This window comes from Lissotriton helveticus, chromosome 6 (genome assembly GCF_964261635.1).
Source record: "Lissotriton helveticus chromosome 6, aLisHel1.1, whole genome shotgun sequence".
Classification (NCBI taxonomy): Eukaryota; Metazoa; Chordata; class Amphibia; order Caudata; family Salamandridae; genus Lissotriton; species Lissotriton helveticus.
The window spans coordinates 1,607,296,429-1,607,323,404 of NC_136067.1; positions in this window are offsets into that span (position 1 = coordinate 1,607,296,429).

Sequence of the window (26,976 nt, forward strand, 5' to 3'; positions counted from 1 at the left end):
GAATTCATTGAAATTACAATGTTTGATGAGCGTATCAAGTCTTTCAACGTATTTGTCAATCATTTCTCCAGATTTCTGCCTTTTTCTGGTTGAAACGTTAACTTTCGTATCAACATTCAGCATTGGATTGAACTTGATATTTAGCGCCTCTTTGATTTGATGGTAAGAGATTTCATCAGCATGTGGTATTTTCTTAATTACTTCCTTTACTCCTTCATCTGCAAGATTCTTGAGATGTTTGATGACCTTTTTGCTATCTGCTTATTCCAGTGCATCAATGAATTCATTGAAAGTTTCAATCCAAGCAGTCCATCTGGCTCCAATATTCCACTTTTTGGTGGTATTGAAGAGAATTAGTGGTTTGAGGAAAAAGGTGGCATTCTAACGAGTTGTAGAACTTACTGCTGTTGAGAGTATGTGCAGTCCAGGCAGTGCTGCATGGTCACCTAATTTTGTACCTTCTGGAAGTACTGGCTCAGTACTTTAATGCAGATCATCTGGCCCACACACAGGATGTGCAGAGCCTTCTTAATCTTTTCCAGTAAGTACTCATTTTGTCTCTTGCATGTGTTCATCACCATTTTCAATCTTTTGCATTGTGCCTGGTTTCTACTGCCTTTAGCATTTCCCTGTACCTGGCTATTTCTCTTCAGGCTTTCCTTGCACCCTGTAATTGCTGCCTTTAGCGCTTCTCTGTAGCTGGTTGTCGCTGCCTTTAGCATTTTTTTCTACCTGTTTGTCACTACCTTTAGCATTATCGTTCCGTATGACTTATGGCTATGAGCTGGGTTGATAATCCACAAATTTCTCTGTAAGGCCTTCATCTTCTTCAAATCCTTTACACTGGCTGGAGTGGCACTTTACTCCACATATGCCAACCCTAGATCTTCAGTTCAAATGAGGTGTGTGTGGCATGCACAAGCAGTTTGCTGGACCATGGCAAAATCTCTGGGAGAGCACTATTGGTTCTTGGGGTTATGTATCTCCTATCTCGTTGCCAATTGTAGCGTCCTCCCCAGCCTTGGTGCATGTAAATGGTTACACTACAGACAGAGCTTGGTATCACACATCTTTATTCCTCAGTGTGTAACTGTTAACTGAACATTCTAGATCATGAATTCCATCAACTACACACTAAGGGGTCAATTATGATGTTGTTTGGAAAGGCTCAGAACGGCATTCGATTTGTCTGAATCCGATTCGGAGCCCGCCTTTCCGACCGTCTCGGACACTTTTCCTATTTGCCGATTATGATAGCTGGAAATCGTTTGGACTTTCCGACTTGGTTCTGAAAGGCCTACAGAGTAACTGAGTCAGTCGGACCCGAATCGTAGCAGTATACGGACTGCGTTTCCAGGTGAGGCACTTAGGATATCAGATTTGGACAGCCTTTCCGAATCAGTTGTTCCGACATGGATCGGCTGTCGGGATCTGACTTTGGGGGCCTGTAGCAGGCCTCCTTTCCACGGGGCCCTCCTAATCAGAACTGTGGGGTAGCTAAGGGTACCCTCTTTCCATGAATGCACAGTGTCGCAGGCACTATGGGGTGCCCGCCACAGGGTGTAAGGTTTCCCCTAATCTCCCCTTTTGTCAATGGGAGCCTGGGTTCTCGTTTGGAATGCAGGCTCCCATTGAAGTCAATGCGAGTCCAACCGAACGATGTCCAGAAGCATCGTAATCAGTTGGTCGGACTCGCAGAACCCGATTCAGTTGGAAAGGTTTCCGAAACCGACTCGGTCAGAAGAGTTTCCGAATGACATTGTAATTGACCCCAAACACTTATGTCACTGTTCTACAGAGCCTATCCAGAACCAAACGGGTCCCTTCATCTATAACTCACAAGACACTACATTAGGGGATGGAAAGGCACTTTTTAGCACAGAACCACACAAGTTGCACAATGCCTTCTGTTTCTCCAGCTCTGTCCTTCCTATCCATTGCTGGGGTTGTTTTGTTGAATAGTAAGCTACCATTTCGAAGGATCTTTAACACATTTAATGAATCTATTAGTTTACCACCCAAATGTCACTTAAACCATCCGTAAAATGGAAAACTTAATTGTAGTTTATAATAAAATTGAGGAACAACCGAAAAGCACCAAAATATCTGTGTGATTGGGTGCAGTCATTTCTGGGTGAGGTATCATTTCACAATTGTTTTTTCCTGGAGAAGTAGGGGGAAAAACAAGGGAAATCTATGTTTCTGCACAGATTCTCATGTTTGCCCTTCATTTTCGGCATTCGTACCCATGCTCATTTCACCAGTTTTTTTCCTGGTGAAATGTGCTTAGAGAAAACATTGTTCTTGCAATTCTTGTACTCCTAATTTAGTAATAGTTCCTTATACTGATTTCTGGACGGCAGTGATTCAATGGCCAAGTCACAGCGCCAACCCCAGAAGTAACCCAAAAAAAAACGCCCCTGATCACCGGTTGAGGCAGAGTCTTCATCAATGTTGCACCAAACAAGTTCACCGGCTCACCAAAATGCCACACACAACACAACAAGTCTCTCTAACAGTCACATTGGGGAAATGGGCAAGATAACCTGCAGTCCCACTACTCCCAGGACTACACACCACACAGAGACCGGCAGACTAGGGTTTTTCCCGGTGACACTGTCCACGCTGTAGAAAGTGCACGATCTGTAGTGCCAATGAAAAGCTTGTTGTTCGGGATAATGTTTGACAGAAACAGTTGTCCAAATGACAGCAAGTGAAAGCAGGGTCCTTAGTAGAAGGAGAAAAGTACACAAGTAGGATGCTCAGTAGTGGGAGGACAAGCAAGTTGCGATGCAGCACGTTGGCAGCTGAAACAGACGCTGTAGAATTGAGACAGGAAAAACACTTTGTCGCCATAAAAAAGTAGTAACTGACTCCAGGCTGTTTGTAGTGTTTCGGGAGTATTTACTGTAGTAGTTACAATTCCAGTAGTTCAGCCCCACCAGGAGCAGCCAGCATACTGCTCAGCTCTTCTCATCTGTGGCCTCTCACTCCCAACATTCCATATTACATCATTCAGAGAGAATTCCACTAGCATAGCATGAACCTCATTAGAACAAGGATACTACATAGAATCAGCTTTATGAGATACACAGTTGAGGAGCTTTGTGCCACGTTCAATAATATATCCATACTAATATTATAAAGAGAGAGCCCAAACCTTTGAGGCGGGTAATCTCAGTAACCACAGCACCAATCACAACACCCAATACAGCGTTGGAAAGGGCAGTTGCAACAGAAGGTCATAGGCTATGCAGACGCCCACCATATACATTTAAAAGGTAAAAGAACCGTGCCAGCAAAGTAGTCCCTTGTGGGCGTGTCTGCGTTGTGCTGTGGGCGTGTACTGGGGGCGTGACACACGCCTGGAGCGCACACTGGAGATTTATTACTTCTGTTGTGCACAGGCCTCGCGCGACGCACACCCGGAAACAAGGCCCGCCTCCACGGAAATAGCAAGAAAGGGCCTATCCCTCGCCCGGTAAGTACATTGGCTGAGTCTTTCGGGGCCCAGATCGTATCCTACGCCGACGACACCCAGTTGCTCTTTACCTGTCGGAAAGGAGAGGATTTTTTATGGAGAGAGTATCCGGGAGTGCCTTGGGGCTGTTTTTCAATGGCTCCAACTGAACAGCCTCAAGTGCAACTCAGATAAGTCGGAGGTACTCTTCTTCGGGGGTCAATCCGATCCGGACTGGCAGGTATGGTGGCCTGCTGACATGTCTCCTCCGGTGCTTTCGTCTCAGCTGGCTAAGAATTTGGGGGTCAAAATTGACAACGGCCTGACCTTAAGATCTCAGGTCCTTGCCCTCATTGGCACCTGCTTTGGTCTCCTCCGTATGCTTCGGAAGTTTCTTCCTTTGCTATCTGAGGACCACAGGAGGACTACGGTACAGGCCTTGATTGGTTCAAGACTGGACTATTCTAATGCCCTATATCTTGGCCTGCCGGAATATCTCCTGCAACGGATGCAGGTGGTCCAGAATACGGCAGCGCGGGCCATTTTTGGCCTGCATAGGCGAGTCAGAGTTTCTGGCTTGCTGCAGTCCCTCCATTGGCTGCCTATCAGGAAGCGGATCGTTTTTAAAATTCTAACTCTGGCACACAAGGCCCTGTATGCTGCAGGGGCTAAGTATTTTCAAAGGAGGCTTGTCTTTTATCATCCGTCACGATCTCTGAGATCAGAGTCGATGTTTCTTGCTACTGTTCCTCGCGTGAGGAGGGCCCGTATTGGAGGTCGTTCCTTCATGTCTCGGGCTCCACAGCTTTGGAACTCTTTGCCTTTGACACTGCGCAGCACCTCAAACTTGCTGGCTTTTAGGAAGAGCCTGAAAACTTGGCTCCTTGCCTCCTAGATTCCTTTTTTCCGTTGATCCCGTTTTTTGTTTTTTTAATTTATGTGTTGTGTTTGTCTTTTTTAGGGTGTCAATAAAGCGCCTGGGACACTCTCTGAGTAGCCGAGCGCTATAAAAGACACAAATAACATAACATAACATAACATTGCTGGCACGGCGGGCCACATCTCCAGCAACATACTCATATTGTTTCACCACCCATTTGAAAAATGCACAGGTCTCTCTCATTGATGGCCAGCCCCGAGATACACTTTTAGGCACACCTCCCGCCAGATGTTCTATGGAGGGCGCTCACATATTAGGATTTAGGCATTTGTTATGGTCATTTTTATTGGGCAATATTTCGTGTTCTGGGGGCGTGGCCAATGGGCACGACATTCGTCCGGCAGCAGTGGAGAAGTGTGGCTCACTGGTTAGAGGAGGCAGATCCGGACGCTGAGATCAGACCTGGGACCAGGGTTCAATTCCCGACGCGGCAGGGTCTTGAGCCCTAAATGTCCACGGACTCAGTAATTCTCGCTTCGGTGCCTACTCGAATCACAGGTTCACACTCTGCAACTCTGGGCAATAGCTTGCTTAATCTCCACTACGGCCCCCCGCGGCGGGATGCCTGGCTTTCACCTTGGGGATACCCAGTAGGGGCTATCTCACAGGGAAAAACCAGGACGGGTTCCTAATGCAAAGCGCTTTGAGACCTGGCGGTGATATTGCGCTATATAAAAACCCATCCATCCATCCATCCATCCAATTCATACCCGGAAAACGTTGGGACGGGCTGCTAGTGTAAAATAAAATGGTAAACACCACTGTTATCAATCCCTATGAAAATGCCAATCAGATAGAAGCATATTTTTGTTGCCCTGATGTAAGCATTGTGGGCCACAATAGGTGCAAAAATGCTTCTTCTAAAATATGGATCTTTTATTGATTTAAATACAACTGAAAGAGCAATGAAGGCATTCTTAAGGACAATTACTTAATACTACTTATGCACCTAAAGGCAGCGCAGGGAAAGCCAGAACTACTTTCGTTGGACAGGGCCTAGCCCATTTGTACATGCTTCACTCACCATCATACAATAAATGAAAGGAGAAAAGACTCCTGCAGTCTGAAAAAATGTGCACTATTACATGTCGAAAGGGAGAAGCTTTTTTGTCTGTGTTGAAAATGAAAGGCAATTTAGCTCTAATTTAAACCGTAATTGTTTTGCACCTAGTTTAAGACTTCACTCTACGGAACTTTGATTCTTCTTCCCACCTCTGCCCTCCCTCACATGGATGCCATCTGCGACCCCTGGCGTGCCTCTTGGGACCCCTGGCACTGCCCCCTGTTCTTACAGTTGGCAACATCAGTGGTGCCGGAAACACAGGGGCAGCTCATCCTTATCGATGTCAGTTGGGGCTTCACTTTCCTTATTTTCAGTCAGTTTTTTTATTACACTAATAGTGAATAATATCATATTATGTACTATTGGTGTAGTAAAAAGGTCTACAGTTAGATGTAATATGACCTTATCTGCAGCTGACGTAAGTAAAACATGCTTTTAAATGTATGTTTTTTGTTCCAAAAAATGTTATTAGTTTTCAAACTTTTAAATGTATGTTGTGTGCATGCTTGCAGGTGGGAATGTGCTTATGTAAGGGAAATTGTGTGTATGAGTGAATGTGTGTGTAAGTGGAAGTAAATGTGAAATGGTGTGTAATGTCACTTCTGCTACCCCTGACATTTTGGTGAATTGACGTCCATGCTCCCCTCCCTTCTCTTCCCCTCCCCTCACACCGCCACTCCCTTCCCCTCCCCTCCCATCCCCTTCCCCTTACTTCTCCTCTCCTCCCCTCTCCTCTCCTCTCCTCTTTACTCCCCTCCTTTTTTTCTTCCTCACCTCCTCCCCTCTCCTCTCTTCTCCTCGCCTCTCCTCTCCCCTCTACTCCTTCCCACCCCTCCCCTCTCGTCTCCCTTTCTTCGGTCATCTATTCATTCCTGCATAAATTGATACCTTAATTACATTCATACAGTGCTAGAGCAACCATTTTCTTTTCAGCAGTAAATCACTGAAACCCCGCGACTATAACGTCATCCTTTAACATTCACAATTACTAGACTGTCCAGTTTGTGATAATTTTTAATTACTTACATTCACAGACCGTTCAATCTGATGACGACCTATTCACCTATGGTGTGGTAATTGGCAGCACATTGAATTGATCTGGTCCTCAAGAGCTGTTTCAATCTTCCTTAATTGCAAAAAATACAAAGTTTCAACATTCGTGTCTATTCCATGTCATCAGCATGCCTCTCACAACACTGTATTGACTATACAGCCATTTGAAATATACATTTTTTTTAATCCATCAAACTTGAAATAGCCATGAATAGAAAGCGATGGTGCAGAAACATATTCATGTATTTTATACCATGAGACAGATTTAGCAAATATGTACTTACCTACAATTAATAATGACAGTTTGCCCTTATAGTCCTAATTCAGAAATCACCTCGTGCTCCTTCCTTACTTAAGTGTGTAACCATTCATGTTTCTTTACTATATGCACTTTGGGCTTGATTAAGGTCAATTTGCCTAAATTCATGATGACTTAGGGCCAGATGCATCAAAGGGTTTTGCCCATTCTGTGTCTATGGGAAAATGTGTTCATGAATATGGCCCTAAAGTGGCTATGCTGGACATAGAGGGAACATTCGCAGTATTTGATTGTGGAATGTGACATACACATGGAGCAAACAGGCTAACAAATGGGGCACACTGGGCCTTAGTCAAAGTACTGCTAAATCAAATTAACACAAAATGCCATACAATTTGAATTGCACAACAATGACACTGATGTTCAGTAAATATAAATTGATATCTTAATTGCACAAGAAGCAATTTCACCCCCGCACATAAACACTAACAATGTGATTTTCAATGATAAGTGAACAGAACACAGATACGCAGCTCAACGGCGTTGCTTTTGTCCAGACAAAAAGGAAGAAAACTAAAAAAAATAACATCGAAGGGAGAAAACAGGACACATCAAAATGTGAAATGCTTCTTTAAAGGAGACACCTGCTGCATCACAATCAATATACTGCAGGAACCTAAAATCATACCATAAAATGCAGCCACTGCCTTCTCTTTGTAATGCACAGACAAAACATCATTCGATGGGTTTCAACAGAGCAGGCAACTTACAAAAAGTGGTTTGTCTCATCCACATGCACCCCCACTTTACATGCATGCTACTGAGGAAGTGGCAAATTAGGCCCACTGATGTATAGGAAAAGGACACTATTTCAGGACTACCCCAATACGTTAAAAAATTCAGTCTCTACGAATACTATGCTAATATGCACCGTAACCCACATTACACCCAAGATAGTCCTTCACGAATAAATGTCAATTTCTTGCTGCTTTAAATATAAACCCATCTCCAAAAGCCAAATTGGGCCACTCGCAACTACACCCAAGACTGGTATATATCATAGCCCTTCCACTCTGGCAATTACGCTGTGCTCACTGCCCCATGATTGGGGCACATCTCTGTCCCTTAAATCTGCCACCTGTGCACATACTTAACACCAAGCTGCACCGTCAAACACGAATTTCCTTTAAGCACTGATTGCCCTTCGAAGTAACCCTTTCAGCACCTATTCTTCACCACATCCACCACCTTGTGCCTCTACACAACAACTGCACCATTAACAACGCATATGGGTAATACAAACTAACACATCTTCATTGATAAATGCATAAACGTTGATATGCCCCGTAAACAAGGTAAGAGAACGTCAACGCCACACACTACAGAAGATGCAGCAGGCACAGAGTAACTTCTATACCACACTCACCATAGGTGCCTTAGATTGAAAGGGTAAGAGCTACCCCTTCATCTATGTAACCATAAAGGATACCACAGACTTAACATCTTGTTGGTATGTGATGATAACCTTTGGTTCACCATCCACTCAAAATGCTTCTCGGATTCATGGGACGTTGCAGCCATCCTGTACATGAAAATGCAAATCGAACATAACATAACTGTGTTCTATGACCACACAGTACCTCCATTCAACATTGCAGCCTCTCATAACTACCTCCTTACATCCAGAGGTGACAGCAATTTTCCCGAGATATGGCTCAAGATACAACAAATGGTTCAGACTGGGTACACAATGGCAAACAGGCACAATCCACTGCTGATGTCAAATTTGGAGTGCTCAAACAGTGGGTTCCAGAGTTTGCTATATGTTGGGACCACATTTAAAAGGGATAAAAAGGGATGCCAAGACAATCCTTGTTTATCCCCTATCTGGTTGTTGAAGGGCCCTGCTTTTTTCTTTCTAGAGTTCTTCCTCTGGGTTTGTTGTGGGTACAGTGCCTGCTTCAAACTGGATCTTAGTGTTAGATGTGTGAAGGTACTAGGATTACCATATACTCTCCCAACCAATATATCCATCTGTCAGAGTGTGGCCAAAGGTTGTAACCATCTTGAAAATGTCCTGGTAAATGCCATTTGGGCAGGGACTGCTGTAAAAGTGGGTGGGGTTACCCCTGGGAACCTTTACTCATTGGTTAGGAAGGAATCACACCCTCCACCTATCTGATACCAGGCATTAATGTGACACCTCACAGAAATTGATGAGAGCAATGCCTTTAGAATAAGCCTTAACATAATCCTATAGCACTGATTAAACATACATGAAAATCAATTCATATTTGTCCAGTGACATGAAATAAGGGATATGTATTTCTGACAGCTAATGTTATAGCTTGATTTATACATTTCTACCTATATATTAAATGATGAATGGTGTTTATATGTGATTTTTGGTGTTTTTTTAGATTGCTGATTGTTGTGTAAAAATTGATAATCTGATATACAATTGTAATAAATATATTTGCCTCAGGACTCTAATTAGTTGAGGCATTGGTTTCACCATTTTTAAAAGAATATATTGTGCATGAATGTATGTATGATTGTTTGACAAGTGAGTAAGAAAACCTAGGTGAATTAGTTTCTTTGATAAATGTGGCACCTCATGGCATCTTCTTTATAATATTTTCTGGGCGTGTGGAAGTTGAGAAGAGGACTGGACCTCTTGTTTGTGCCCTAAGAGGAGGCATGAAGGACTTGACCTGCACAGCCTTCTACCCAGCACACAGAAATGAACTTCAAGGATGAGTTGCCTGACCTCCTGTGCAGATCCAAGGAGACAACAATCTGCAAGAGATTTTTTCCTGAAAGTACCCAGATTACCAGTGGCAATGGACCTGGACATAATGCTGCTGGCGACCTTTCATTTGCACCCTTTGACTCTGCTCAATTTAAAAAGCTGCCGGACCTTTCTGAAGCATTAACAGCAGTTGCCATCACAATGTTCCCTGTCAATGCTTTTATAAGTTTAACACACAACTCTGTCAACATGACAGAGCTGCCTGTCAAACCTTTTTTTTTTCAAAGTCAAAAAGAAAATCCTAAGCAGAATTTTATTTTTGAAAATGAAAAAATACTCTCACCATGGGAGTTTTCTACCATGGTGGGGAGTGGGACAATAGGAAAGTAGGATCTGCTTCTAGGGTTTCCCCCACTTTTTGCCTGGTGCTAAGCTGTTATTGACTAGTCTGACTGGGATCCTGCTAATCAGGACCCCAGGCTATCTGGATACTGGGGTACCCTTATAAGTCCCTAGTATATGGTACTAAGGGACCAGGGGCATAGGTACCCCAGTGGGCCCTCATGGGCTGAAAAATCCATTATGCAACTTATGGGAGACCATTCAGAATGGAACTACAGGCCTGTCATTGTAGCCGGTGTAAGCTGGTGCTAGCACCACTTACTAAAGATATAGCTTTACTACATGTAGGGTCACTGCACTTAAACCTTTAAGTAACCCTATAGCAGGCCTTTGCAATCCTGAAGGCAGGGTGCTTAGTTCTAAGTGAGAGGGTGTCCCTGCATGAGCAGGACACGCCTACAGCCTACGGAGTCCATTCTCCCCTGTTGTCAGTGAAACAGCCATAGACCATATAGCGGGGCACCGCGTAATTATGCAATGACCATCTCGAAATTGGCTGCAAATAATCCTATCATGTTTGTTATCAAATATTTTGGAATCATACACCACACCATAAACGGTGTGGAATGTATGATTCCAAGCACTGGAAGAACCCTTTGTTAGGCTCTCAGGGTTCTCGGTGCCAACCTTCTAGACCTGGACTGATGGTTACTGCCGACCAGAGACACATTTCTGCCCTCCTGCTGCTGAGCCAAGCTTGAGCAGGGGAAGGCAGAACAATAGGCATCCTGTCACAGGGAGGTGTGGCCCCCTCCCAGATAGGATTTAGTGTATTGGGACTAGGTGGGTGCGCTTGCCGGTGCCACTGAGTCTGCATGAGAGGCACATTTAGTGTCCCTGTGCATAGTCCAGTTCAAACCGGTCCTCGGAGCCGTTGGCTCCAGCTCTGGTGCAAAACTGGACAAAGGACATGGGAGTAACCTCCCCCCTGTCCAGACCCCCTTCCAGTCTTCTGCATTGCCTGTGCCTGTGCACCATACAGGAACCTTCCAAGGCCTGTAGCCACCAACGACAGCTGAAGGACTCTCCCTTGAAGTGAAGGAGTCACTTCCCAGCATTCACAGGCACCTCAACTAAGTTGATCGATCAGCTGATCCTGAGCTCCTCCGGACTCCCTAAAAGTCTGCAACACAGGTAGTGGTTTTCCACAGCTCTCGTGCCCTGCCCTGCCCTCTCATCAAGTTTGAGGCCAGTATCCCTGGTGGGGGCAGCAATTCCTGAACTCCTGTGCACCACATCAACTTGCAGTAGCAAAGGCTTGCTGACTTCCTTCCAAGAAGATCTTCGAGCTCCAAGTAGCCCCAACCTCAAGCTCCTCCAGTGACCAAAGTCTTCATCCACATTAAATCGTATGTACCGTGGCCTGCATCTTTTAGTGAGCTGCTTGAGGTCCTCTTGCAACTCCAGTGCCTCCAGACTGTGGGTCCATTTGAGGGTCACCTTTGTTTCTTTTGGGCTCCCCTTATTTTCCGGGGTCTGCCCTGACTCCCCTGCTTCTGGTGAGTCCCCTGGACCTTGCTGGTTCCGACGTTGCTCCTTGTTCAACTCCTGCATTGGCTGCCTTTGCCAAGGCTTGTTGGTGCTCCTGCAGGACACCGACCCCTCAGTGCTCAACATCCTTCATGGAACTGGTGGTGCTTGGCTCCTGATCTTCCTCAGTATCGCCTGGTCATCACAGCTGCAGAATGAAGGTCATCATCATCTCTCCTGCAACACCTGACATAGGTGGGCATTCGTCTTCCAAGTCTCCTGGTCACTCCTGAGTGACATAGACTCTGTCCCCTCTGCTTGCAGGTACCTCTCATCTACAATCCACCTTTGAATCTCCTTCTTCAGCAGAAGCACTTTCCTGAAGTCCTCCAGTAAGTTCGACAGCGGTTTACGACACCACTTCACACCTATGCACTCGGCTTCCCTGGTGTAGGTAACGTGGGTACTAGGGTATCCACTGGCGGGTTGGCTTTCCAACCTTCTGTCTTCCACAGGGTTTCTTCCGGATCCACTGGGAAGAGGCCTTAATCTTTAAAAATCCAACCGCTACTTACATGTAGACTTGTACAGAGTAAGTCGTGTTCTCACACTGCACACGCTCTCCGGGGTGTTCCTAGTCACTCACCCTGGGTGGTTCTTTGGGTCCCAGCATTTCTACGTCCTCACGACATTGTCTTGACCCGAGTTGTGGTTCTTATACCACTTTCTTAGTATATGGTTTGGTCCCTCCCTGGGGTCCACTATTTATGTCGTGCTCTTTACTGTATTTCTATGCAAAGTATTGCGTGCATTGTGTTTATCCCTAAGTAGGAGAAATCTAAATTTAATAGAGAGTATTATATAATAAATACATATTTTTATAAATACCTTGTGTGGTTCTTTTTCACTTAATCTATACTATAAGATTGTATTCTGGTAACACAAGCTACTTTACATTCCTTCTGCACTAAGCCTGAAGGCTGCTCTCCACAGCTACCACTTGGCGAGCTTTCTAAGGTTTTGTAAGACCTCTTAAATCACCATAAGTGTTGTCTAGACTGGTGCCCACTTACATAAGTGCACTTTATATACCAGGCTGGCTTCTCACAGGGACATTAGACAATCTTCACTGCCCTTTACCACTGGGGCTTTCCTGGTGGTGACAGGTAGTGAACACTCACCTGTATGTTCGCCCATATAAATTAGAAGTGAGGACATAGCAGTTATCCTCCGACAGACCTTACTCTGTTGGGCCATTGGAGGGTAATAACTATGGTAGAGACTGAGTAGCCTCTGCTATGGTTACACCAAAGGCCCACCCGCATATAAATCGGGCAGGTGGGCAACTATGTTGGCGGTATGGATACTACGTCACATTCCTTACCCCCAACATATAAATCAGCCCCTAAACCAGAAGATAACATATTTGACTGGGAATAACTTGATTGGTGTATCCAGCCCAGACTCCATTGAGGTTAGCCTGAAATTGTGCATAGGTCATGGTCTACTGCGACCATACACTATTATTGGTGACTAGTGCTTTTAGGTGCTATTTCTACTTAAAACATTCCCTTTATTTGTTTGGTTATTTTGATGTCATTTTGTTTATTTAATCTTAGTCTTAATCTTTTCTAATTCCGTTTGGGAAGTTTATTGGTTGGCATTACTGTTTTGGAAGTGCACAAAAGCTTTACTCATTGCCCTAAGTTAAGCCTGTCTGCTCTGCACCAAATCTTCCAAGGGGTTGATCTCAGTTTAATTTAGTGACTTTAAGGGTTCATTCTGTTAAGAAATCTGACTTTTTCTTGATAATCCAATTTCTTACACTATATAACTCGGTTATCACCCTTTAACTATATGCAGACAACACCCAGTTGTATTAAAAACCTCACCAATAATGATATTACCATGCTACAAAATTCCATGCCACAATTAAAAACATTGGTGCAACAGAACCTTCTCCTTCTAACCCCCCAGAAAATCACATGTCTTCCCCTCTCAACCTCAGACAAAAGCAGTCAATTCCAAGCTATTGGAGTCTTTGCAAATGAGAAGATTTGCAACCCCCCCCCTGCCCTCAGTGAAGTCCCTTGCTTTTATTCTTTACAAGGTTTTCACACTTGGTGAAAGCTGTGAAGAACTTTTGCCACATTAACCCGCTGATGAACTAAAAATGGCCATCCACTCCCTTGTCATATCATATGAGGGCTGAGGAGAGAGATGGAGAAGTTCTTTGTCTAGTAGTGGGGAGCACTGTATGCTTCCCCGGTTACAAAAAATTGGAATGAGAATTGGCTGTTGCTGTAGTCAAAGTCTAAAGTGATATGTCCAGCCAGATTGTTTTTATGTACTGAAAAAAATCTAATCAGGTAATAGCTAGTAGTCAGAGAAAACAGAACTAAAGCATGAAAGCATGAGATAATGTTGTTCTGCCTGGCTCTTAAAAGGGTCCTTAGTCTGCAATCTGATGCTATCCTGGCTGCAGGTGTGCGAGGACTGCGAGATAAGCGGGATACTAGTGATGGTGGCTTTGTAAGTTAAGTAGCTGGTTTTGAAGATGTTGCAGGCCTGCAAGGGGGGCCAAGGAGGTTCCATCAGGATGGGAATAATGACATCATATTTCTTCTGGCCCTGGATGAAGCATGAAGAATGCCCAAAAAATGGTGCCAGTGAGGAGTCTGGGGCCATGGATCAGGAGGATACCACCATCCAGAGAGTATGAGGGCTTGAATAGCAGTTCTAAAGCCACTTTCTGGAAGAAACAGTTTCACTTTCTTTAGAAGAGAGAGATTGGACCAATGTGTCTATATTTGTGGCAGTGTGTCCTTGAGGTTGAAGTTTCTGTCAAGGGTGAATCCAGGTGACATGACATTTATTGAAAGTTGGGAGTTTGAAGGCCCATGCCATTGAGCAAGATTTGCACTGTTTCTTGTTCTTGAAAAATAGCAGGATTTTTGTCTTGGTTGCATTGAGCGTCATGTGCTGGACATTCAGGCCTGGACTCCTGCCAGTATGCATAACTGACAAAAATCCAACAGTCAGCATTTGCTGTTCTTTAAAACGTTACTACACTAGGCTGCTATGTAAGTCCATCCTACAAACGAATTTGATCACTTCACAGTTGTAGTATTTAGTCATAGCTCATGCCTTGTAGGGTAGTTGTGCTACCAGGTTCTTATCCCAGAATGTTGAGTGCATATAGGCAGTAGCCACCGGTACAGGTAAGAGCTGTGCAGCGGGGCGGGAGGTGAGGCAGGGTGGGAGGTGGGGTGGAGTTGGAGGTGAGAAAGTTGACTGATGATGGGTTAGTTAAAAATTGAATTTAAAAAAACACTTGCCTTGCGCTTGCCGAGTCGGTGATGCGGCGAGTGTTTTTTTTTATATTACTCATCGGTTCTGAGTTGTTGAGGATATCTTTGAGTGCAGTAAAAGGGAAGAAACCTTTAAACATATGAGTCAAGTAGTCAAAAACTTCCAAAGACTACATGGGGCATATTAGCAACGCTTTGCGATAACTATCGTAAAGCGCGCTTAGCGCTCATTTTTCTAATACCGGCTATCGCAGGTTTTTATCGCAGAGATATCGCGTTATTAGCAACGCGTATCTCCAAAGCGATAAAAATGTCTGCGATAGTGGGGAAATCGCCGTTTTGCAGGGAACATCGCTGGTTTTCCAGCGATGTTCCCTGCAAAACGGCGATAACCTTGCTGATGCACCCTGTGGTCAAATCAGCATAATCCACCCCCTATGTTAGGGATAGCTAAGTCAGGATTTTAGCAGACGTTAGGTTTTGGCGAAAACAGCGCGTTAGGTTTTGGCGAAAACCGCTGTTTTCGCCAAAATCTAACATCTGCTACAATTCTGTGGGCTGCCTTGTAAATATTGCGATGTGAACATCAGCGATATTTTACAAGGTAGTCCATTGGGGTACGCCCAATGACGCCCACTTTGCATCTCATTAGAGATCCAAAGGGAGGCATCTCGAAAAAGGGTGCTAACATGCAATTATGCATGTTAGCACCCTCTTGTAAGTCGGGCGATAGTTTTATCTCCGCTTTATTTGGCTTTTTAAGCCAAAAAAGCAGAGATAAAGCCCTTGGTAATATGCCACCTGGTTTTTAAACTCAAGCTCCCAGATTTAGAACATTAGCAGCAGCTAGAGTTATAAAAAAATGCAGTGACAATGGTTGACCTCAAACCTACTCTTCAACATCTCTGAGAATCCATCCCTCCATTATCTTTGCTTATTTGAAACCCTTGAAGATCTCACTGACTGCTCTGTCTTCCCTTTTGCTGTGTATTAAAAAAACATAGCACAAGCCAATTTCACCTCGCCTCTTTCCTAACTTTTGACTTCCATTTTATGAAATGAATGTCTTCGACTTCCAGCATTTTAAGCAAGGAAGGTATTCATTCTAAAAAAAGGGCTCATTAATATTGTTCTTATTATTACTACAATTGATATTGCTGATGCTGCTATTAATAGTCCTACAATTATTAATAGCAAGAAAATATTTTAGGCGCGTCATGCAATTAAATTGCCTCTTCGAAAATTTGAGGCAAGCATTTTAGAAGTTCCTGTGCAAGAATCTAATTGAAGATGCTGGTTTGTGTGTGTACAAACGCACTTTGCAGCCAATGCACTTTAAAAGCATCTGTGGCCTTTCTGGAATTCTTGCAAATTGCAGAGGATTGCATAAGCAGAAGACGCCGATAGGTGATCAATTCAAGTGATAGATGTCTCCCTGAAAGGTCAATCAGATAGCTTATTTGAAACTCGACAACTCACTAGTTTTTGGTGTTTAAGACCTTGGCGAAGAAATGGGTTGTGACATATTTCACAAAAAAAGCTCCCTTGCTATTTAATTTATCTTCACAGCTAATCACATTCTCTGCTCGGAGCGCCGAGAACCCACACTTCGCACGTTTCCTCCATCCACCAGAGCACCGGAATGATTGCAGAGGCCGGCTCTTTCAAGGCTAAGCAGCGGCGGGCTGCCACACATCATTTACAGAACCTCCGTGCACATAGCAAATCACAGCTTAGCAAATCTGTTTAACCGGGGAAACAAATGCAGCGTCTTGTTTGTTTCCTTTCCAGCAAATGCAGCACATCAGCGGCCTCTAAGAACATAAGCTGAAATTGTTGCTGAATGTCTGCAAGAGCCAGAGCGATCTGTCGATGAAATCAATGTTTGTGTCAAAAATAAAACAATTTACAGCTGTGTATACAGAACGTGGATGTGTACATAATATAGCCAGCGCGGTGTTTATATTGTTTCAGGAAGCCATCCAACATCTGGAACATAATGAAATCTTATATAAATTATATGCCACGACCTGATTTTAGGTTTGTTTCATGCAGAAAAGCACTAGCAATTATTTAGTAATTCGTTTGTCACCTTACTTGAAAACTTGAAATAAACACTAGCAGACAGATTTTGAGGAAGATATTTCATGTTGATGGACCAAAAATGGCCGATCTAGTATATATAGGGCAGCTAGGTGGAGGAAGGGACCCTGACGGGGACTCCTTTGTGATGTTTACTATTAGGCTTGGTTTAGTTAGCCATTCCTGCCACACTTAGCAGTCCAAAGGGACTGTGTGGCACCATGCCCTCAGCAAGCCGTGCTGCGTCGTCAAGTGATAAAGAGCAGCCCTCAATCAATACAGTCATAGTACCGTGTCAGAATGGCACAAACTGGGATCCAGAGCACAGACAAACTTCCTGTGCTCACCAGAACTTCTATTATTACACCATCCAATACTGGCTTGTAAAGCAAACTCACTATAAATCGAAATAAACTAAAATATTCAAATTCAGCATCTTGTTCTGTGGACGCGCTACAAGACTTCAGTGATCCTGACAACCACACCCACAGAACTTTTTCTTAACTATGGACTTAGTGTGGCTTTTGAGCTGCCTTCGCCACACATTCCTAGGTGAACCACTTCTATTAGAAATCGGGTCTCTAGTTAGCAGAGGTATTCACCCTATTCAAGTAGGGACCACAATCCTAATAGCGTAAGCTAGATACACTCTAAAAGATAGCTTGTGCTAACCATCTGGTACCTTGGCACAGAGTAGTAATGCTTATCTAAAGAGTCAAATTGTAAAGTGTTTGTGCCGCAGAGACACAGAAACATAATGGAAACACCACAAAAAGACTCCACGCAGATTAAAAAATATAGAAAATATTTATCTGAGTAAAACAAGAGCAAAATGAAAAAAACTTAAATAAGTGGGACAGGAGTCATGATTTTTTTTAAGAATACACAAAAAATAGTGCTTAGAAGTCAATAGTGCTAAAAGGTTGCTTGAGGTCACGCTAGACCAGGGTAAATCCAAAGTTCAGGCAGACTACGATGGAGGGCAGGCCGGCTATAGGTCTCAAACTAGTCCCGCTTACAAAGTACCTTGAATGGAGCAAGGCGTCATCGTCGAGAGTACGATGTGTCGATTACGATTCACGCAGTCAGGTCGAAGCGTCGAAGTCGAGACTTGCAATCGGGACCACGGATCGGCACTGCATTGGAGTCAAACCTTGCAGTTGGGACCTTTGATTGGAGCTGTGTTGTTGAGTCAAGCAGGGATGTCTTCATGTCTTCGGATCGGCACTGTGTAGGTGTCGAAGTGCACTGCGTTGGTTCAGATTGGTGAGGTGGTGATGATGTGTTGAATTTGTAGCAAAATAGCTCCAGAGCTCACTTCTGAGGCCCAGGACTGGAGCAGGCACCTCAGGCAAGCGTAGAACTCACAGATGGCAAAGTCCAGTAGCACCAGCAGAGTTGCAAGAATTATTTTGTAACCCAAAGACTTCAGGGAATAGGAAACTAGCCAGTAAACCCTTAGCGTTACTATGGGTTCAAGTGAGATGGGTCCAGTCCTTGTCCTCAGCAGGGCAGATATAGGCAGGCAGCAGGGGCAGCTCAGCACAGCAGTGAAGCAGTTCATTGGAACAGTCAGTCAAGCAAAAAGGCAGTCCTTACCCCAGGCAGAGTTCTTCACAGGACCAGTAGTGTACTGTCTTGGTATGTTCAGAGCCCAAGTGCTTATACCCAAATGTGCCTTTGAAGTAAGGGTGACTTCAAAGCAGCTCCTTGAAGTACACAGGTCCCCTTTCTTCTGAACCTTTACTGTCAGGCTACTCACACAATCACTCTGACGATAACGAAAATGGTTGCTCGCAGTCTTGCACCAGACCCCGGTGCATGTCAAGTATTATTAGTCAGGAACATCCCAGCTGGAGGACGTTTATTGCACTAGCACTACTGAATGCAAATTGAAAAATTGTGATGCACAGGGATCCTTGGCACTTATCCACACAAGAAAAATGTTTCAAAGACTTACTATAATGTAATGAGCAATTTCAAATATATGCAAATCTCTGCTTTCTTCTCACACTCTAGGGACATCTGGGCACACATTAGTGATAGTGAGCACTGTGTTTGTTTGTGCCACAGCGTACCTTTAAACAGGTGCACTGACACAAACAGAGACAGTGTGCCCTCTTACAATAAATGTACTGCCCTGGGGGAGCTGCAAACTTGCACAGTACATTCAAATACGGAGTGACTGTTTCAAAGCTGCTCTGTTTTTCAGAGTGCAGGCAGCAAACCACTTTCATATTGAAGAGGGGAGAGAGATCATCTGGCAGGCAGGTGCAGTGAGTGACTCCAATCACCTGTAAGGGTGTCTGGGGGTCCATGAGACCCCCTTTGACCCTTTCAGAGTGCTACCTTCCGCCACAGAAAGGCATGCAGAGTCTGCTTGGGGGGCATGTTGCGGGCCCCCATAGACTCCGGTGGGGTGGGAGGTGCCCATGGGGGGTACATATGGTACCCCCCTGCCTTTCAATGAACAACGTGGCAGGCACCGCTCGGTGCCTGTCACGTTGGGCATTGAAAAGCACAATTGAAAAGCATAGCATTGCGCCGGGCGGTGCTTTCAGCACCACCCGCCGCAATGTCAAAAATGCGGGATGCGCCTGCCAGTGCGGCGGGCACATCCTTATCAGATGTGCGGGACCGCCGCTAGCATTGCGGGCGGTCCCATTTCCCACTGGTATGGCAGGCGGACAAAGTCCGCCCGCCATACTAATGTGCCCCTAAATGTGCACCAGTGCTAACATTATTACAGGAGGGACCACACAAGCACCGGCAGCCCCTTCTGCAATGTTGTTGTGCCTCTGGTGCAGAAAGCTGGTCTTCAAACCTGTTCTGCCCCCAAGGCACTATCTGTTATATGGTCTCTGAGGTCCCGCTTACGAACTATGTACTAAACCACAATGCTAAAATAGTATCTAACGGATCTTAGAAATTGTACACACCATTTCTCATGTCACTCAACGTAAGGGAGAGGTGGGTGAGCCAACAAAGTATCAGGGGGAGTTGAGCCAGAGCCACGCGAAGGGTTAGCTCTGGCTCTATGAGCGCTTGCACGAGATGAGTCATTAATGTTTTGGCATCCAATCACATAACAAAAATAAAAGTGTAGCAAAATGTCTTCAAAGTTATATTTTTTGAATTTGAACTTAGAAACAATTCCTGCACCCCTGCTCTGACTATGCCATTAGTAAACTAGGGGGTCTATTTACTATGATTTCATGCCCGTTTGTGTCACAAAATTGATGCGAATCGCCGGAAATATTTTGTACCTATTTACTTTCCAGTGCTAAACTTGTTTCGCGCTGGAAAATTTGCATTACTTAGCACCAAGGGGGTGGACCATGGTTGATGCATGGGCGTTCCCATCAAACCACCCAAGCTTTTAAACGCTAAGCACTATTTACTTTAAAAAGTTGCCAGGGTTTAGCGTCAGAATATAGCATCCATTTCTAGTGCTATGATGGAGAAATGCTTTCATTTATCCTTCATTTTCCAACTTTGTATATGTGCTGCACTGTACAGCACACATACAAAGTGGAAAACGGTTTAACATTAGTCTGAGCATAGTATTTTGTACTGGAAGGTTATCCTTCGAATATGAAACTCATGCTATACGCACACAGACACCCATGCACTATGGTGCAAAGGTGTGTGCGTGGCGCACAGCAGCTAATTTCAGCACCAGCGCTAGGGAGAGGGGAGGAGAGTGCCATATTTCTGTAAATATGGCACTCTTCTTCTCATGCAATGGAGCACAGCTTTTGAGCCTGCTGAGCCGCGTTGCATGAGATTTTAGAAAATCTGCCCTCCGTAGTGAGCCATGTGCAAACTGTATGTGTTCAATATTCTCATTAAATGGAGCAACATTACAGTGTAATAAATCAAACAAAAGAGAAGGTTTTGTACAGCACACACCCCAAACTCATATATTTATTGCCACAATATGCAATAATGAAGTAAAAGGTTAAATAAAATATTTGCCTATGGTCACACAGTTTGGTCAAGCAAAGAAAACAGAATTGATCCCAGATATTCAGGTTTTATATAGTACAGTTCAGCCACTAGTTGTGGCATCTTTTTCTCTCACCTGTTTCTGCATAAAATGTTCATCTTTTTGTGCAATTCCTTGCACATCAAGTTACAGCATAGATGGCAGGCAGAAGCCACATGAAAGCTAGGCTCATTTTGGCAAACATAGGACCTCGAGCTGAATCAGAGCCAGGCATCTGGCTTGAGCCTGACTCAATCCTTCATTGGCTCACCCACCTCTATCATAAGCTAGCAATATCGCCGGTAAGAAAACATCAAAGTGTCGTAATGTGGACTTCACAACAGGAACAGGCAAACAAGCAACAATCTCCTTCAGTGTAGTTACAGCTTTTATTTTTGAATCTACTGAGACACTGTACTGTTTATGTTATTAAGTGCAATGTCCGGATTACTGAGCACCCAGGAGCCGCTGGCTAAAACCCTTATGTAGATTCTTAGGCACCCGCCAACACAAAGTGGCGCTGCGTATTTTAATGTCTGATACATCCACCTTGATTGTTTGCGCTGTGTCAAAATGTTTAAAGTGGTCATGGTTGATTCGTGCAAGAAGGCTTTCTTTGTCAATTTAATTCCGTTTTAACTGTTTTAATACTTTCCTTCCTGTCCTTTTTAGTGTAAATAGAATGCGATCGTTATAAATGTTGTGTTTTTTATTTGTTTTACAAGCTTTTATGATATTTTTATATCGAAATAAAGCCTATCAATCGTTATTAAGTGCATGCTGTTTTATCTATATGCTGTAATGTGCTTCGGTTTTAATTTTTTACCTTTTGTATTTCATTGATGAATAAAAAAAACTTGGTTTAGTTGTAATTGTTTTTGTTTTTGTATTTATATAGTGCTTACTACCCCTGACGAGGTATTGAATCACTTTTCAGTGAGCCACACGCAGTGGCGGCTACAGTGAGTAAAAAATGGTGCGGCGCGAAGGCATGCGACTCACCACAAATTTGGAAGCACGACTGCTGTGACACTCCTCTTAACTTTCCATGAGCTGGAAGGAAAAGGAAAACTTTCTTCCTGCTTGTGGAACGCATCTCCAACCAATTCTGCAGCTGCTCCCATACTGTGAAATCAGCATCAGGATTGGTGGGAGCAGGTTCACCCAGCACTCATTTTGAGGCTGGGGGTATTCGCCAGCAATCCTCAAACTGTTTCATAGCTTTAGGTTTGCTGAGTCTACAGTGCACATGTTGGACTGGCTATTGCAAAATCGCCGCCCAATCCGTCTTGCCCCCTGGAGACCAATGCTGCCATCCTGCATTTGCAGGATTCAGCCCCGCCCACACCCTCGCGCTGTACAGAGCATGAGTCAGCGCAGTGGCAAATAAATAAAATGGCATTGACATGCCATTTTGTTTATATGTGTTTGCCTGCTGGATTTGAAGCAGACAGGGCAACACTCCTCCGCTCCCAAAGAGGAGCTGTTTCTGGTAGCACGCTACTCCGTAACCCAAAAGTGGATTAGTGGTGAATTAGTAGGGGCAAATATAAATTGTTATTGGGAGTGGTGGGAGCAGTGATATGTGAGTCTGTTAGTTGGATGCATAGGATAGATGGTGGATAGAGGAGGGAAGAGTTTAGAAAGGATTATTTGGGAGTTCATAATTGTAAAAGAGTTTCAGGATGAGTCAGCGAGCCTTTTAGTAGGATGAATAGGATAAAGTATGGATAGAGGAGTGAAGAGTTTGGATAGAGTTTTTGGCAGTGCATAGTAGTAAAAAGAATCGAGATGAGTCAGAGAGGTGAGGGGTAGAATATTTTGGAAGAGAAATAGGATGAGTCATATAGTGGTGATTTGGTGAGGTTTGGGAGATTAGTTCTTTTTTGTTCTCTACAGTGGGAGGAAAATATATACATTTGTCGATACATGACCACCCATAATAGGTATACATACAAAACGTAAAAATATACATATTTTCCCTTTATACACATGTTTTTCTGGCATGCAGATGTTCTCAAGTGCTGAGCCCCAAAATCCATGACCCATACCTAAATTTGACGTGCCTCTTAAATAGTGAAGTAGCGTAGAAGGCACTTGAAATAGTTTATTTGCGGTCAGACCAAAACATTGATGATTCAGCATTTACCTTTTCTGATCTTATTTATTTATTTATTTATTCAAAGTTTTATATAGCGCGAACAAGATCTTTACAGATATCAGAGCGCTTCACAATGACAGGGTAGGGGCAGTAGGAATGAACAGAGGTAGTGGGAGCAATGTAGTAGTCACTAACATGAAAGGATAATAATAACATACATAAAACATATCAATATACAGTCAGGTAAACAAGTAATATGAGACGGCACAAGTCATTGATCCCACTACAGAGGTGTTCAGGTACACCTTGGGTGTGTGGAAGGCTTATACCAGTGTTTTAGTATAGTCATCAAGTAGAGGTATAGTGCCAAAGGACAAGGTGAGCATTGACACAAGGCAATGCAGAGTCTCTGATCCAGCACCTATAAGGTTCAGGAGATCTTGGCCAGAAGGATGGTTTTCACCTCTTTCTTGAAGAGTGCAGTGGAGGAGATACGCCTTGTTTCAGGAGGGAGATCATGGGTGCCATTCCTGAGAAGGAGCGCTTGTAGGTTTTCTCTTTCCGGAATCTACGGGGTTTCAGGAGTAGATTTTTTGAGCTTCTATTGGATCTCGAACCTCCTGATATAGACAACTTTTGAGCGAGGTAGTTGGGTGCATTGTGGTGCACGGCCACGTGTGTCATAACTGCAATTTTTAGTTGTATTCTGGCTTCAAAAGGCAGCCATTTTAGGGACTTTAAGTCTGGGGAAATATGCGAATGTTTTCTTGAGCCAGTAATGAGTCTTGCGGCAGCGTTCAGGGAGGCTCTTAAGGGTGCTGTTGTGGATAGAGGGAGTCCGCTGAGGGCCACAATTCCGTAGTCTATTCGAGGGATGACTAACGCTTGTACAGCAGTTTGGAAGTCTTCAGCAGGGAGGAAGGGTTTGATTTTTCTCAGTGTGTTGATTTGGAAATTAGCTGCTTTTGTGGCTTTGCTAACGTGCTGCTGCATGTTGAGCTTGGCGTCCAGTGTGATGCCCAGGGATTTCGCTGAGTCCACGATGGTGGGTTGGACATTGAGTGCTGTTAGGTTGTTGAGCCATGTTTGGGTGGTGGAAATTTTCGCCGGGGGTGAGATGAGAAGGAACTCAGTTTTCAGAGCATTTAGTTTGAGGTGATTATCAGCTAGCCAAGATTGAGTGTTAATAAGCGTGGAATTCAGATGTTTGATATCTTCCGGGGATTGAAGCTTTAGGTACAGTTGTGTGTCGTCGGCGTACATATGGAATTGGACATTAGAAGCTTGGAGCAAGGTGGCGAGCGGTTCCATGACGAGGTTGAACAATGTGGGGGAGAGGGAGGATCCTTGTGGAACCCCTAGATCTGCAGGCACAGGTGAAGATAGCACATTGTCGATCTTGAACTTCTGAGACCGGTTGTGAAGGAAGGACGAAAACCATTTGAGAACCGTTCCCGATAGACCCATTCTAGTGCTTAGCAGCTCCAGCAAGTTCTCATGTTTGACCGTGTCAAATGCTGACGAGAGGTCAAGAAGGATGAGGAGGCAGGACTCATTCCGATCAAGAATTTGGAGGGCGTCATCAATTATGTGTGTCATAGCTGTTTCCGTGCTATGTTTCGCTCGGAAGCCTGATTGATGAGAGTTGAGGAGGTCAAATTGGTCAATGTGTCTTGTTAGTTGGAGTTGGACACATTTCTCCAGCAGTTTGGCCAGGGTGGGGATATTGGTGATGGGCCGGTAATTGTTTAGGTCAGACGGATCAGCTGTAGGTTTCTTGAGTATAGGCGTGACTTGCCCCACCTTGAGGGCGTCTGGAATGAGGCCTTGTTGCAGGGAGCAGTTGATGATTTTGGTCCAGAGAGGGAGGAGCAAGGGGATGAAGTCTTTTACAGCATTAGCAGGTAGAGGGTCTGTGAGGTGATTAGAGGGCTTCAAGGTGCCGAGCAGTTTGTGTATTGTTTCTTCCGAGTAGGTATCGAAGTACAGCCAAGATGCCATGTTTTTAGGTTGAGTGTTAGCCATTCTGGTGTGGTTGGGGAATCGGCTTACATCCATGATGAGGTCATTTCTTATGTTGTCAGTCTTTAGCTTAAAGAAAGCAGAGAAGTATTCACAGTGTGGGGTGTCGCTTGTTGTGCTATTTGATTGTAAGGGTTGTGCCTTTGTTTGGGTCTTGATTAGTTCGAACAGTTTTCTTGGCCTGTTTTTTGCTTGGTCCAACTGGCGGCTGAAGAAGTCCAACTTTGTGCGCTTTATTTTCCTGAAGTAGGCATTTCTCTTGTTTTTAAGCCTTTTAAGGTGCAGTGCTGAAGGGTCCGCTCTCCAGGTGCGCTCTGCCATTCGCATCGAACGCCTGTCGTCGTTGAGTCTGTCGTCATACCAGGGGTTAGAAGTTTTGGTGGAGACTCTCTTCAGTTGCAGTGGGGCGACTTCATTGACTAATGTATTCATAGATTCAAGGTAGTGGTAAGTCAGTGATTGAACATCCGAGGCACCTGAAGGGGGAACGAGGAGATTGCCGATGTGGGGAGGCAGGGTAGAGGGGTTGAGATTCTTCATGTCCCTTTTCCATGTTTTGGCTTTGATTGGTTGAGCCGGGTTAGGTTTAACTTTTTCATTGATAAAGAAGGTGATAATGTGGTGATCTGACCAGTCGCAGGGTAGAAACGTCTCCAGTTGTGTAGAATTCTCTTTGGCAATGATGAGATCAAGTATCGAGCCTTTGTCGTGTGTTGGTCTATCGCATATTTGGGTGAGGTCAAGCGCATTAAGGAAAGTTTTGAGACTATTCACCACTGTGTCTTTTCGATCGTTCCAGTGGATATTGAAGTCACCCAGGTAGACTTGGGTGGTCTGCCGACCGGCATTGGAAGTGATCATGTCCATGAGTTGTTGGGTGAATATGAGATTGTCACCAGGCGGGTGATAGATGAGATGTAAAGCACAAACTTGTTTGCCCTCGCTGGTGATGTCGAGGCAGAGGAGTTCACAGGAGGAGAGCGAGGGGGAGGGGATTTTAGTAACGGAGAGGTTGCTTCTAAAAATGCATGCAATTCCCCCGCCCATCTTGTCCGAAGACCTGTCTAGCCTAATGATGTGATAGTTGGGGGGGACTAGTATGTCCATAATCGGGGTAGAGGCTTCAGTGAGCCAAGTTTCTGTTAGAATGGCTAGGTCCAGATCCCTAGCTGAGACGAGATCAGCGATGTCGGAGGAGTGTCTCTGGGCCGATCTGCAGTTGAGTAGGATGCATTTGAGTTTGGGGGAGAGAAGGGTGGTCGAGCTTTCTAGAGTGAGGGGAACTTTTCTGAGGTTGTTAGGGACGGAACCTCTGTTGTTGAGTGTTGGGAGCCTCAGAGGGTTTGTGAGAATTGTGGGTATGGGGATGTGCGTGCTGGATATGTGTTTTACCGGACCTGGGCCGTAAGAGCTTAGGAGAGAGCATAGGTCGCGGTCCGACAATGGGTTGGGGACACGGCGGGGGTGGTGGGAGTTGTTGCGAACGGGGATAGTCGGCCAGCGTGGATGTCGTTTGAGGCGAGGGTATGTAGGGCGGGTGCGTCCTTTGTAGGGTAGAGGGATGATGGGAGGTGGACTGGGGTGTGATGAGAGAAGGTCTTTGATTGCGTGGACATCTTTTTTGATTTGTAGAATATCCTCTTTCACTTGTTGGAGGGTGGGTAAAGTCAGGTCAGGGGGTGCATTGGGGATGGCGTAGGTGGTGAGAGCCATTGGTGAATGGTTGTGTAGTGAGCTGGAAAGCGGGCAGGGAATCGAAGGGGGGGATATACTAGCGTTGTTGGAATGTTCTGCGGTGCAAATGGGTGGGATGGCATTCAAAGAGTGGGCGTGTTTGTGGGCGGAAGTGGACGAGTGGAAGAGTGAGTGAAGGCTGAAGACAGTGGGGGAGATCTTAGTTCCACTTCCAGTTTTAGTACTTGGACAAATTAACTCTGTAATCCAAATATATTCCCCCAAAATGATCCCTTCAGTGACATAGAGGCTGACGCTAACTGTCAGGCAAGAGATGAATGCACCATATAGCATAAAGGACAACAGTTTGACAAAATGGGCTAACAATAGGCCAAACAG